General features: G+C 43.8%; 1 pseudogene; it reads right to left on the bottom strand.

Annotated features, from left to right (window-relative positions):
• Positions 1-12,454: 12,454 nt before the first annotated feature.
• LOC101049349 (fumarate hydratase, mitochondrial-like) lies at positions 12,455-14,008 on the bottom strand (annotated as a pseudogene).
• Positions 14,009-14,695: the final 687 nt, after the last annotated feature.

Below are 14,695 nucleotides of genomic sequence, written 5' to 3' on the forward strand. Positions count from 1 at the left end.
CCGAGATCGTGCCATTGCACTCCAGCCTGGGTAACAAGAGCGAAACTCCGTCTCAAAAACAAAAACAAAAAACAAAAAACAAAAAAACAACAACAAAAACAAAAACAAAAACTCCATCTCAAAAAAAAAAAAAAGACACCCATTAGAGTATATTACAATGTTGCTTTTTCCCAGGCTGTAATAATACTCACCTCTACAGAGGTGAATAAAGATAGAAACTTGACTTAATGGATATCAAATAACTTTTTCTGGCTACTCCTAAACTAGATTACTGCTGTGTTTATAATACCACAAATTAAAGGCATGCAATTATCCAACAAAAGCAGTGTGACTATCACACCATTTTTAAAGATTGACTACCAGTGCCCAGCAAACCCTAGCCAAAAACCACAGTGTGGATCTACAAAGCTGTCAAAGCTGTCAACCTTTACATTTCAAAGTCCTCTTTCTGTCCAGAGCTCAGTACGCTTTGGACAGAAGTGCAAAAGGCTGGGTGCATAAGGAATAGTCTTCCCAGTGTAACCGCTGCAGCAGCTGGCTGCACCGCTGCACCTGGAGCTAGGTTAAGAACCAGTTATGGAGGCATGGGTTCAAATCCCAGATACGCAGCTAGCTGTTACTCTTTAGCTGTGTGATCTTGGGCATGTTCCTTAATATCTCTACTTCCAGCCTGGTGCAGGGCTCACACCTATAATCTCAGCACTTTGGGAGGCTGAGACTTGTGGATCACCTGAGATCAGGAGTTTGAGACCTTCCTGGCCAACATGGTGAAACCCTGTCTCTACTAAAAATACAAAAATTAGCCGGGCATGGTGGCAGGTGCCTATTATCCCAGCTACTCAGGAAGCTGAAGCAGGAGAATCACTTGAACCCAGGAGGTAGAGGTTGCAGTGAGCTGAGATTGTGCCACTGCACTCCAGCCTGGGCAACAGAGCAAGAACCTGTCTCCAAATACATATATATATATATACACACACACACACACACACACACACAAAATACACACACTTCTCATCTTTCTCATCTGTGAAAAGGAGATGGTAACAACAGTCACCATCTCACATGACTTTCATGAAAATTAAATGAATTAAGAAACAAAGAAAAACAAAAAAGAAAATTAAATGAATTCACATTTATAAAGTGCTTAGAAGAATGTCTAGCTCAATATACAGACTGTTTGAGAAGTTTGATATCTAAGCATAACCACAAACTTCTATTTCAGGCCACTTTTTAAGGAGAAGAGAGGAGGTAGCAAGGCCTCAAAGAAGTGAGGTAGGAGTGTGATCAAAACTAAAAAGAAAAGACAAGAAAAAGCTTTTGAGAATATTAGACATTTCCTTCAGGAAATTATTTGCAATCATCAACTCACCCTGTCTGTCCCTAGCTGATAGTGCAAGTAACTTTGTTTTATTTGGTCATTCAAACTCCTTGATCAAATGCCTGCTGAGACAAACTCGATAGTGGGCACTAGAGTTGCAAAGATTCGTGACAATGCCCTACCCTCAAACTGCTCCCAGATAACCAGGAGAGACAGACAAGGTTACAGAAAATTCCCACAACAGGTGGCGAGTGCTACTGTAGAGAGAAATCAGGGATCTGTTGTAGTGCAACCAGGGAAGACTTCCTGGAGGAGTCTCAAAACTCACCTGAATGAGTTTTGAGAAATGACTTAATCAGACAAAGCTTAGGAAATGAGAAGAAGCAAAGATAACTAACTGGAGCCGTAGCGTGAAGTGCCAGCGAGAAAGCGGAGAGGTTGGCAGGATTCTGATGCATCCAAAGATTTTTAACTCTAAAATTATACTTACAATGTAGATGCAAAACTATACCTTTTAGAACAAAAGATAAGGAATGTCCATGAGGAAGAAATGATCAAATCCCTACGTGTATTCACTGGAGAACTGGCCTTAAAGATGAAAACCTCTTCAGACACAGAGATCACTGCTGCATGCTATGAGGGCCAGGCCATGACTGAATCTGCTAAAGTAAATCATAACTAGATTTGGGGCATTAAAGTGGAACCCAAAATAATAAACTTAGGCTGGAACACCAGAATGTAAGCTCAACAAAGCTGCGATTTGTGTCTGTTCCGTTCACCACAATTTCCCCAGAGCTCAGAGCAGGGCCTGGCCCATAGCAGGCGTGTAATACATGTTTGTTGAATGAATGGCACATGAAAATACATAGCACATTCCCCATAACCTTGCCACTCACTTCTCTGAAGTCAAGACATGATATCACCAGCCTCCTCCACATGCCATCAATAGTAATCCCCACTCACCAGCATCACGACCTATTGCCACGTTCCAGGCCATTGTTGTTTGCGTTCACTTACAATCATACCTAGACTGTTGTAGGCCTCTTGGGAAGCAGGTGCTTGAGGGCTGTCCCTTCACATTGGAACAGTAAATGAATTCTCTACCTGGCAGCAGACCTTCTACTTACTATTTAATAGTCTTCATTCTCTGCTTTCAAAATCCTGGCAGCTGCACTTCACCCCAACCCTCCTCCCTGTCCCACCTATGGCTTTTCTTCTTCCTCAAGCCTTCTCACAAGCACTGCTCTAGGGCTTAATAGGAATTCAAGCTCCCAGCCGGGGGTGGTGGTTCATCCCTGTAATCCCAGCACTTTGGGAGGCCAAGGCAGGTGGATCACCTGAGGTCAGGAGTTCAAGACCAGCCTGGCCAAGATGGTGAAACCCTGTCTCTACTAAAAATGTAAAAATTGGCTGGGCGCGGTGGCTCACGCCTGTAATCCTAGCACTTTGGGAGGCCGAAGTGGGTGGATCACCTGAGGTCGGAGTTCAAGACCAGCCTGGCCATCATGGTGAAACCCCATCTTTATAAAAATAAATAAATAAATAAAATAAAAATGTAAAAATTAGGCTTGGTGGTACACATCTGTAATCCCAGCTACTAGGGAGGCTGAGGCAGGAGAATCGCTTGAACCCAGGGGGCGGAGGTTGCAGTGAGCTGAGGCTGCATTACTTCACTCCAGCCTGGACAAAAGAGCAAAACTCCACCTCAAAAAAAAGAAAGAAAGAAAGAAAGAAAGAAAGAAAGAAAGAAAGAAAGGAAGAAAGAAAGAAATAAATTCAAGCTCCCTCATTTCCTATTCCACCACTCCCTGAGATTCTACCACCTCCCTGAGATCTCACCTGACAAATTAGAAGAGAAACAGTGGGTTCCCGCCTTTGTTCCTACACAATCACTTCATGTCCGTGGCACCAATACTCATGAATACTCCAGAACCAATTTAACCTTGGCATGCAAGAGGTCTCCTGTACTTTAAGTGCTAGTTATGTTTCTGAAGAGTTGAGGGCATGTAGCATTTTTAAAATTCAAATTATTCAAGGCCACCCTGAATGAAGAAAAATATCCAAATCACTTTCTGGTTGATTTACACTACAGTTTTTAATTCTTCATTTCAAACTAGTTATCAATTAGCAGTAACTTCTAATGCTTTTGTTTTTGTTTTTGTTTGAGACGGAGTTTCACTCTTGTTACCCAGGCTGGAGTGCAATGGCGCGATCTCAGCTCACCGCAACCTCCGCTTCCTGGGTTCAGGCAATTCTCCTGCCTCAGCCTCCTGAGTAGCTGGGATTACAGGCACGAGCCATCATGCCCAGCTAATTTTTTGTATTTTTAGTAGAGAGGGGGTTTCACCATGTTGACCAGGATGGTCTCAATCTCTTGACCTCATGATCCACCCTCCTCGGCCTCCCAAAGCGCTGGGATTACAGGCTTGAGCCACTGCGCCCAGCCCTCTAATGTTTATAGTTTATGTTCCTCTGTTCTCCTCAAGATTATAATGACTTAATGACTTTTTATTTTTTATTTTTTATTTTTTATTTTTTTTGAGATGGGGTCTCACTCTGTCACCCAGGCTGGAGTGCAATGATGGAATCTCAGCTCAATGCAGCCTCTGCCTCCCATGTTCAAATGATTCTCATGCCTCAGCCTCTGAGTAGCTGGAATTACATGCACGCTCCATCTTGCCCTGCTTTTTTTTTTTTTTTTTTTTTTTTTTTGTATTTTTAGTAGAAACAGGGTTTTGCTATGTTGCCCAAATTGGTCTTGAATTCCTGACCTCAGGTGATCCATCCACTTCACCCTCCCAAATTGCTGGGATTACAGGTGTAAGCCAATGTGCCTGGCCAAGACTATAATGATTTTTAAATAAATAAGTTCATAGTTAATGCACTGGGCAGTGTACTTTTCCCTTCAGTTCTTTAAATTAATCACATATATATACTTTGTAGCAGAGGCTGCTTTTTGCCCTCTAATATTTGCTCTCCTTTTTTATTTTTTGAGGTGGAGTTTCACTCTGGTTGTCCAGGCTAAAGGGCAGTAGCACGATGTCGGCTCACTGCAGCCTCTACCTCCCAGGTTCAAGTGATTCTCCTGCATCATCCTCCTGAGTAGCTGGGACTACAGACTCCAGCCACCACACTTGGCTAAGTTTTGTATTTTTAGTAGAGACAGGGTTTCATCATGTTGGCTAGGCTGGTCTCGAACTCCTGACCTCGTGATCCACCCACCTCGGCCTCCCAAGGGCTGGGATTACAGAAATTAGCCATCGAGTTGGCACCTCCTTTCTTATATAGCAAAAGGCATTTTAGCTGTATTAATTGCTGCCCAGTTAAAGACTATATTTCCCAGATTTTTTTTGCAATTAAGGGGAGCTAAGAGACCAGGTTCTAGACAGTGGGATATAAGATAGAATTGTAACTTCTGGGCCGGGTGTGGTGGCTCCCAGCACTTTGGGAGGCTGAGGCCAGTAGAGATCGAGATCTGCCTGGTCAACATGGAGAAATACCGTCTCTACTAAAAATGCAAAAATTATCCAGTCATGGTGGCACAGGCCTATAATCCCACCTGCTCCAGAGGCTAAGGCATGAGAATCACTTGAAACTGGGAGGCGGAGGTTGCAGTGAGCTAAAATGACACCACTGCACTCTAGCCTGGGTGACCAAAAATATTCTTGCCTCCAAAAAAAAATTTCTTGCCTCTAAACAAAAAAGAAGAAAAAAAAAACAAGAAAAATAAAAACTAAAAATAGACAAAAAATAATAATAATTTAAAAAAAAATTCTTGCCTCCAAAAAAAATTGCAATTTCTGGATCGTTCCCTTAAAAGGAAAGAAACATGGTTTTCCCCTAACCTTTTCTCAAACCACTGGCTGGAATTTAGACATGATGGCAGGCACTGGAGCAGCCACCCAGGACAATGAGACAGAAGCCACATATTGCATGAAGTGGCAGTAGAGAGTGTGACATCATGGAGCTTTAGAAGAGGATCACTTAGTCTCAGACTGTTCCAAGAAAGAGAAATAACTTTCAACTTGCTTAAGTCACTGTAATTTTGGTATTTATCTTTGCAGCCTAAATATATACTTATAAATATGTATACTTTTAAGAGTATATCTAATATATGTGTGTGTGTGTGTGTGTGTGTGTGTGTGTGTGTGTGTGTGTGTGTGTGTATGTGTGGTCTATAAGAACTGAGACAAAAACCAATGCAGTTTTTATCCAGCTTAAGAAATAAAATCAGTATCAGCTGGGCATGGTGGCTTCACACCTGTAATCCTAGCACTTCGGGAGGCCAAGGCAGGCAGATGGTTTGAGCTCAGAAGTTTGACCAGCCTGGGCAACAAAGCAAGACTCTTTCTCTATTTCAGAAACTTGTAAAAAATGATAATAATTTGAAAAGACATTAACAATATCTCCAAAACCCTTGTGTGGGCCTCTTTGGTCATTTTCCCCTTGCTATCCCCACAGCCAGCAGCAATCAATACCATGAAGTTTTTTGCAGATAGATAGCTCAGAATTCTGATAGGCAGCACCCATCACCAGGCCCTGTGCATGTCAGCATTTAGCAAGTGTTTGTGCTGTTGGAGATGGAAGTACTACTGTGGTCTCTTGAGGTTTCAGGCTGTCCTTTCAACCCTCCCAGGCTCCAAAGGGGGATACTCTTGCCTGATTCTGCACAGAATCCCTGGTGCCCTGCATTCCATTGCTGGGTGCCTCCTCCTGGATCTCTGCTGCCAGAGTTTCCTTCACCCACACAGCGGATAGCATGTCTGCCTTCACCAATGGCACTCCTTTCTGGCTCCCTGGCAAAGCAAAAAATGAGAAACTATATTATCCATTGTTGGCAGTCTTTTCCTCGGAGTAACTGCATGAGAGAGTTTAAAATACCTATATAGCCACAGATCCTCAAAATTATCTACATGTATCTATAGTCAGATATTAGCTTACTAAGTTGCTAAGACATAGAACATGATGAGTTGGTGTCTAGTGAGTGAATTCGTGGTCCTATGATTGAGATGGAGGGAAGTTTCAAAGATTAGTAACGTTAATAAGAGTTAATATTGGGCAAGGACATGTCTTGTGCCAGGCATTGTTCTAAGAACTTTCACATTTTGTCTTCTTAACTCTATGAGGTAGGTACACATTTTACAGGAAAGGCACAAGATAGGCTAAGAAAATTGCCCAAGGTCACTCAGCTAGTTAAATGACAGAGATTAACTTCAAATACAAGCAACTTGGCTCCAGAGACCGGGTACTGTCATAGCTTTTATGCCTAAGGCTTTCAAAGTCATGCTATGGATTCTTCTTTTCCATCCAATCCATCTGTTAAATCTGGAATTTTCTTTGCAGCAATGGGAGGCTTTAGAGACCAATCTCTCAAAACAGGGACTAGGACAAGATCAATTTCCTCTTCTTGCAACCACTCAGAGAGGAGCTAGTATTACAATTATTTATTTAATGGACAAGTTAAAATAATCTCTTTACAAATGTGATTCGCGGCCCCCAACATACTGGCCTTGTTCCAATAAGTCCAGCTCACAAGTCTGACTCTCAGTTCAAAAGAGCCCATTCATTCGCTCTGACAAATCTATCAGCAATTTTGTAAAAACAAAAAATGATACTTAAGTATCTATATACATTCGTATGCACACATACATTTATACATTCATATAGACATATGTACACACATGCTGTTGATTATTCTTATGATAGCTATGTGCTGTTAAGTTACCACAAACACTGAATTGGTGGGTACTGAGCCATTGCTCCCAGGGAAAATGCAGGGTTAAGTTTCTATGAGCCTCCGGTCACAATGTTTTCATTAACCTTGTTTTATGTGTGTTTCTGTTTAAAGACACCTTATGTCATATGTAGTGTTGATTCATTAACATTGAATTCATAGCCAATAGCATCGTAACTCATGCCTGAATGAAGTTTCCCTAACACACATATTTTCTGGGTAAGGCACATTATAGCTTTCTTTCACTTAGGAACACTAGACAGCTCTTTCATACTATGCTCAGAGGCCATTTCAAACAGCAAAATCACCAACAAAAGGAACAAAAATGTGAAAAACATGGCACTACAGAGACTTCGAAAGGACACTTGTTTACCGTATGGGCGCTGAAACAAGGCAGAACGTAGCCCTGCTCAGCCTCAGCTGGGAAGAAGCATATTGGTCAACTCAGACTTTTTACTGCTCTGCACAGATACATCTGAGAATGACCAGGAAAGCGCCGTGAGTACTGACTTGGGAATTACCAGTAAACATTATTGAGTATGCAAATTTGCAAATATCATATCTGCCAATAATGGGGATCACATCTATATAGTCTCTCTGCCCTTTTTAAATAATCTGTGATAGGCCGGGAGCAGTGGCTCATGCCTGTAATTCCAGCACTTTGGAAGGCTGAGGGGGCCAGAGCACAAGGTCAGAAGTTTGAGACCAGCCTGGCCAATATGATGAAACCCTGTCTCTACTAAAAATACAAAAATTAGCCAGGCGTGGTGGCAGGAACCTGCAATCCCACTACTTGAGAGGCTGAAGCAGGAAAATCACTTGAACCCAGGAAGCGGAGGTTGCAGTGAGCCAAGACCGCACCACTGCACTCCAGCCTGAGAGACAGAGCAAAACCCTATCTCAAAATCATCATCGTCCTCATCATCTATGATAACCGAAGTGTGGAATTAGCACTAGACAGTGATTCCATGATGTCAAACCTGATTTAAGTGAAAACAGGCCAGGTGCAGTGGCTCATGCCTGTAATTTCAGCACTTTGGGTGGGTGGATCACTTCAAGTCAGGAGTGTGAGACCAGCCTGGCCAACATGGTGAAACCTCAGCTCTACTAAAAATACAAAAATTAGCAGGACCTGGTGGCATACGCCTGTAATCCCAGCTACTTGGGAGACTGAGGCAGGAGAATCACTTGAACCTGGGGGGCAGAGGTTGCAGTGAGCCGAGATCAAACCGCTGCACTCCATCTTGGGTGACAGAGAGAGACTCTGTCTTAAAAAAATAAAAAATAAAAGTGAAAACATTTTATATGCCTTCGAATGTGCTGTCTGCACAATGACAAATGTGCCAATAATTTCAAACATGGAAATGTTTCTCCAAATACCTAGGAACAGTAGTAACAGTAGTGGTAACAGCAGCTAACATCTCCCCAGCACTTTCTGTCAGCCAAGCTCTCCAAGTGGATTGTCTCAATGTAATTCCCGTAACAGCACTGTGAGGTAGGCACAGTTATTATCCTGAGGGTCAGATGAAGAAACTGAGGCCTGAAGAGTTCAGAGGCTTAACCACAGAGCTGGTCAGTCCAGTTCTCCAGCCCGTGTCACTGCCTGACCAGCCCAAGGAGGCTGATTTGTTCATTATCCCATCTCTTCAGCTTACGGGATGAGGGAACAGAAGCGGGGAACTAGCCAAGTGCTGAAAACCAGTCCTGCAGCTGGGCCAAGACAACCCACTCCTGATCTCTGCGCCATTTGCTCCCTGAGTCTGGCAGATCTGAAGAGAGCCGATTACGTTTCGTTCATCTTTTTATTCCCCTCGACGCAGTGTCCAGCACACAGAACTCAGTAAATGCTGGTTGAACAAGTTGTTGCCCAAGGTTTTAGGTAATTCCCAAGCCCGAAGCATAAATTCCAGCGTTATCCATAGCATGCCATTCCACACTAATGACAACAATCTCTTTAGATGGCTTCTTACATTTCAACTTTTTTTCTCCCACATCCTTCTAAACAGAATTCTAAACCAGAAGGTTTGAACATTAGTTTTGGGGAGGATTCCATGTTGAATAGAGGTAATGATCAAATGATTTCATAGGTCATTTCCTGAATCAATTATCTGAATATAAACAAATCCTCACTGGAACCCATGGAAATTTTCTAATCTCATGCATTGTACAATTGATTCTTAAAGGGACTATTACTAGGCCGGGCGCGGTGGCTCATGCCTGTAATCCCAGCACTTTGGGAGGCTGAGGCGGGTGGATCACGAGGATAAGAGACCGAGACCATACTGGCCAACATGGTGAAACCCCGTCTCTACTAAAAATACAAAAATTAGCTAGATGTGGTGGCACACAACTGTAGTCCCAGCTACTCAGGAGGCTGAGGCAGAAGAATTGCTTGAACCTGAGAGGCAGAGGTTGCAGTGAGCCGAGATGGCACCACTGCACTCCAGCCTGGAGCCTGGCGATGGAGCAAGACTCCGTCTCAAAAAAAAAAAGGTGGGGGAGGGACTATTATTGTGAGGCTATTATTGCATTGGACACTATTCCATTACTTCTCAGACTTTGAATTTTTATAAACTCTATATTTCACAACATTCCACTCCTTCAACTTCAACTCCAATTCTAGGCCCCCAACTTCAAAATACACTCCACATGTTTTCTCGAAATGCAGCCACTTAGGAACATTATATTTGTTGTATTTAGAAATCTGAATTGGCCTGTAACTTATTAAGCCTCTTAAAACAACTGCTGAGGCAAGAGTCTGAGATCAGCCTTAACAAAGCCTTCATCTCTACACAAAAAAAAGAAAGAAAGAAAGCCAGGTGTGGAAGCACATGCCTGTGGTCCCAGCTCCTCAGGAGGCTGAGGCAGGAGGATGCTAACACCTGGGAGGTCAAGGCTGCAGTGTGTCATGATTGTACCATTGCACTCCAGCCTGGGCAACAGAGTAAGACCCTGCCTCAAAAAAATAAAATCAGTAGGAGGCTGAGGTGGGTGGATCCCTTGAGGTCAGAAGTTCAAGACCAGCCCGGGCAACATGGTGAAACCCCATCTCTACTAAAAATACAAATATTAGCCAGCCTTGGTGGCGCACGCCTGTAATCCCAGCTACTTGGGAGGCTGAGGCAGGAGTATTTGAACTTGGGAGGCAGAGGTTGCAGTGAGCCGAGGTTGCAGTGAGCCAAGCTTGCACCACTGCACTCCAGCTTGGGCAACAGAGCAAAACTCTGTCTCAAAATGGTAATAATAATAATAATAAAAGAATTAATAGCTAGTACAGTAGTACAAAGCTCCATGAATTTGGTAAACACCAACTATGTCTTAAGCACCCTGAACATAAAACACAAGCATGCCTTTCATTTTCAGTACCCAAGTCACTCTCCTCTTTTGTTTTCACCATTCTAATATTAAGGAACAGATTTTAGTCTTGAGAATGAGCAACTTCCTTTTGCCATTAAGTATAACATAAGGGAACAGAATGATGACTAGTATATACCAGAACAAAAACAAACAAAAAAACAAAAAGATAAGGTCACACCAAAAGAAGAAAGAAAAGACTACACAAGAAATAAGGGTCACTGTGAAGGGCTCATTCAGGTAAAATGGCAAGGTTTTCATTTGTGTTGATCTCAATTTAAGAATACCATCACTTGGCCAGGCGCAGTGGCTCACGCCTGTAATCCCAACACTTTAACGTGGCTTTTTTTTTTTTTTTTTTTTTTTTTTTTTTTTGAGACAGAGTTTCGCTCTTGTTACCCAGGCTGGAGTGCAATGGCACGATCTCGGCTCACCGCAACCTCTTCCTCCTGGGCTCAGGCAATTCTCCTGCCTCAGCCTTCTGAGTAGCTGGGATTACAGGCAGGCGCCACCATGCCCAGTCAATTATTTGTATTTTTAGTAGAGACGGGGTTTCACCATGTTGACCAGGATGGTCTCGATCTCTTGACCTCATGATCCACCCGCCTCGGCCTCCCAAAGTGCTGGGATTACAGGCTTGAGCCACCGCGCCCGGCAATCCCAGCACTTTAAAAGACCGAGGCGGGCAGATCACGAGGTCAGGAGATTGGGATCATCCTGGCCAACATGGTGAAACCCCATCTCTACTAAAATAAAATACAATAAAATAATAGCCTGTGTGGTGGAGTACGCCTGTAGTCCCAGCTACTCAGGAGGCCGAGGTAGGAGAATTGCATGAACCCAGAAGTCAGAGGTTGCAGTAAGCTGAGATCGTGCCATTGCACTCCAGCCTGGCGACAGAGTGAGACTCCATCTTAAAAATAATAATAATAATACCATCACTCACATTTTCCACTGCTGTGTTCAGCATGAACTAGGTTTCTGTGCACTTGGGGGCCAGCGCAATGCATAGTGTGAGAACTGGTAACCTACTTGTGGAAAATCTGCATCATCCTGAACAGTGCTCCTCCCTTCCTGGAAGCCCCCCATATAGGGAAACAGCCAGGCAAACTAAATGTAAGCACACTCTCACATAAGCCTTGTGGGAAGTAGAAAAGTTCCTCTTTAAAGTTTCCTTTCTTACGGCCGGGCGCGGTGGCTCAAGCCTGTAATCCCAGCACTTTGGGAGGCCGAGGCGGGTGGATCACGAGGTCGAGAGATCGAGACCATCCTGGTCAACAAGGTGAAACCCCGTCTCTACTAAAAATACAAAAAGTTAGCTGGGCATGGTGGTGCGTGCCTGTAATCCCAGCTACTTAGGAGGCTGAGGCAGGAGAATTGCCTGAGCCCAGGAGGCGGAGGTTGCAGTGAGCCGAGATCGCGCCATTGCACTCCAGCCTGGGTAACGAGAGCGAAACTCCGTCTCAAAAAAAAAAAAAAAAAAAAGTTTCCTTTCTTATTAAAGAATAAATGATAAGTGCTTCAATAACTCTTTGTTAAGTCCTATTCTATGTAGCTGTTAGACATGCCATGCTTACAGGCACGTAGTACATTCTGTGTCCTTGTACTTTAACCAAGATATCTCTGTTGGACATGCTAATCCAACAAGACACAAGGTGGAACTCTTATAAGAACACTGGACTCGGCGTAGTGGCTCCTGCCTGTAATCTCAACACTTTGGGAGGCTGAGTGGGGAAGATCATTTGAGCCCAGAAGTTGGAGGCCAGCCTGGGCAACATGGCAAAACCAACCTCGTCTCTATTTTAAAAAAAGAAGAAAGAGAAAGTAGGTAAGGTTGCTGCCCTAGAGAATCCTTTTAAAAAATTTATCACTGTCAGCTATCTTACCTAATGGATACACTCCAAATAGATCCTTAGCAGAGACTCAGCAGAGGCTCACATCAGGTCTCCTGTTTTTCTGTTCCACAGCACCAAGAGCAAACATCAGTATCATCTTTTCTCTTATTTGCTTCATATCTCTCCCTTTTTTTTTTAATTTTATACGTTTATTTTCATTATAAATTTATTTAAATCACTTTGGACCCAGCATGTCCTTAGGTTTTACCCATTCATCAAACTGCTCTGCTGTGAGATAGCCAAGTTCAATAGCAGTTTCCTTTAAGGTGGATCCATTTTTGTGTGCTGTCTTAGCAATCGTTGCTGCCTTGTCATACACTATGTGAAGACTGAGAGCTGTCACCAACATTAGAGACTCATTCATCAGCTTGTGATCCTTTCTGTATTGGCCTGGATTCCTACCACACAGTTTTCTGTAAAGGAAACTAAAGCATCCCCTAGCAGCCTGGCTGAGTGTAACGCATTTTTAATCATCATTGGCTTGAAAACATTCAACTCAAAATGTCCATTGCTGCCTCCAACAGTTACAGCAACGTGATTCCCCATGACTTGGGCTGCAACCATGGTCATTGCTTCACACTGAGTAGGGTTCACCTTGCCTGGCATGATACTGCTTCCTAGTTCATTTTCAGGCAAGATTAGTTCTCCCAGACCTGACCGAGGACCAGAACCCAGAAAACGAATATCATTTGCTATCTTCATCAGACTGCAGGCAGTAGTGTTCATGGCTCCACTGAGCTCAACCGAGCGTCATGAGCAGCCAGAGCTTCAAATTTACGTGGAGCAGTGACAAAAGGCAAGCCTGTAAGTGCAGCCACTTTTGCAGCCACCTTTTCTGCAAAGCCAATTCTAGTATTTAAACCTGTACCAACAGCAGGGCCTCCAGCTGTGAGCTCATCGATTCTTGGCATGGCAGCTTTTGTTCTTGACATTGCATATTTCACTTGTTGAACATAACCACTAAATTCCTGCCCAAGAGTAAGTGGAACAGCATCCTGAGTATGAGTGCGTCCAATTTTGATGATCTGCGCAAACTCTTTGGATTTGGCCTCAAGAGCATGGTGCAGCTTCTGTAGTCCCAGTAACAGTACTTCATGAACTTCTATTGCAGCAGCAATGTGCATTGCTGTGGGAAAAGTATCATTTGAGCTCTGGCTTTTATTAACATGATCATTGGGATGCACAGGTTTCTTGCTGCCAAGTTCACCTCCTAACATTTCAGTTGGTCTATTTGCTAATGCCTTCATTTACATTTATAATTGTCTGAGTTCCTGATCCAGTCTGCCATACCACGAGAGGAAAATGATCATTTAATTTACCTTCAGCTACCTCATCTGCTGTCTTCATTATTGCATTGGCAAGCTTTGGATCAAGACCATAATCCTGGTTTGCTTCAGCAGTCGCTCGCTTCAAGATGCCAAAAGCTTTAATAACTGGGGTTGGCATGCGTTCTGTCACACCTCCAATCTTAAAGTTCATGGTAGATCTCCCGGTCGGGGCGCCATAATACTTATCATTTGGCAACTTCAGCTCACCAAACGTATCATATTCTATCCGGAAGGAATTCTGGCTTGCCATTCGAGCCGCATTCAGGGGCCAAAACAAGGGCACGGCCGCTCCACCCAAGCCGGAAGCCGAAGCCGAGGCTGAGGCAGGAGCCCGTGCGAGGCGACGGGAGCGCGTGAGGAGCTGGGCTGCTCGGGACATGGTGCTAAAGCAGCCTGGGTAGATTTTCTTTTTCTTTTCTTTCTTTTTTTTTTTTTTTTAATTTTTAAATGAAGTCTTGCTCTGTTGCCCAGGCTGGAGGGCAGCGGTACAATCTCGGCTCACTGCAACCTCTGCCGCCCAGGTTCAAGTGATTCTCCTGCCTCAGCCCACCACGTAGCTGTAGCTGCAATTACAGGTATGTGCCACCATGCCCAGCTAATTTTTTGTATTTTTAGTAGAGATGGGGTTTCATCATGTTGGCCAGGTTGGTCTCAAACTCCTGATCTGATGTGATCTGCCCACCTTGGCCTCCCAAAGTGGTGGGAGTACAGGTGTGAGCCACCATGCCTGGCCTTGTTTGCTTCACCTCTAACACAGATACTGGGACTCCGGGCTGGAAATGAGGAAGAAACAAAGGAATTGTCTCTCACTTCCTCCCTCACCATGCGACAAATCAGGGACCCACATTATTCCTGGACATAATCCTAAGGCAGTCATTCCGAGGAGAGAAGCAGCATCCAAACAGCTGTTCTTTTGCAAAAGAATAACTGCCAGGCCACAGCAGCACAGGGCTCCCAGAGACTGACGGGTAGGTGACCATACATTTAGGAACAAGAGAACAGAGAATGGGAATGATGTAGAAGGAAGCTTTCTTCCAATCTGAACCCTCAGAGACTGAAGGAAAAT

Source organism: Saimiri boliviensis, chromosome 13 (genome assembly GCF_048565385.1).
Source record: "Saimiri boliviensis isolate mSaiBol1 chromosome 13, mSaiBol1.pri, whole genome shotgun sequence".
In the NCBI taxonomy this organism is placed as follows: domain Eukaryota; kingdom Metazoa; phylum Chordata; class Mammalia; order Primates; family Cebidae; genus Saimiri; species Saimiri boliviensis.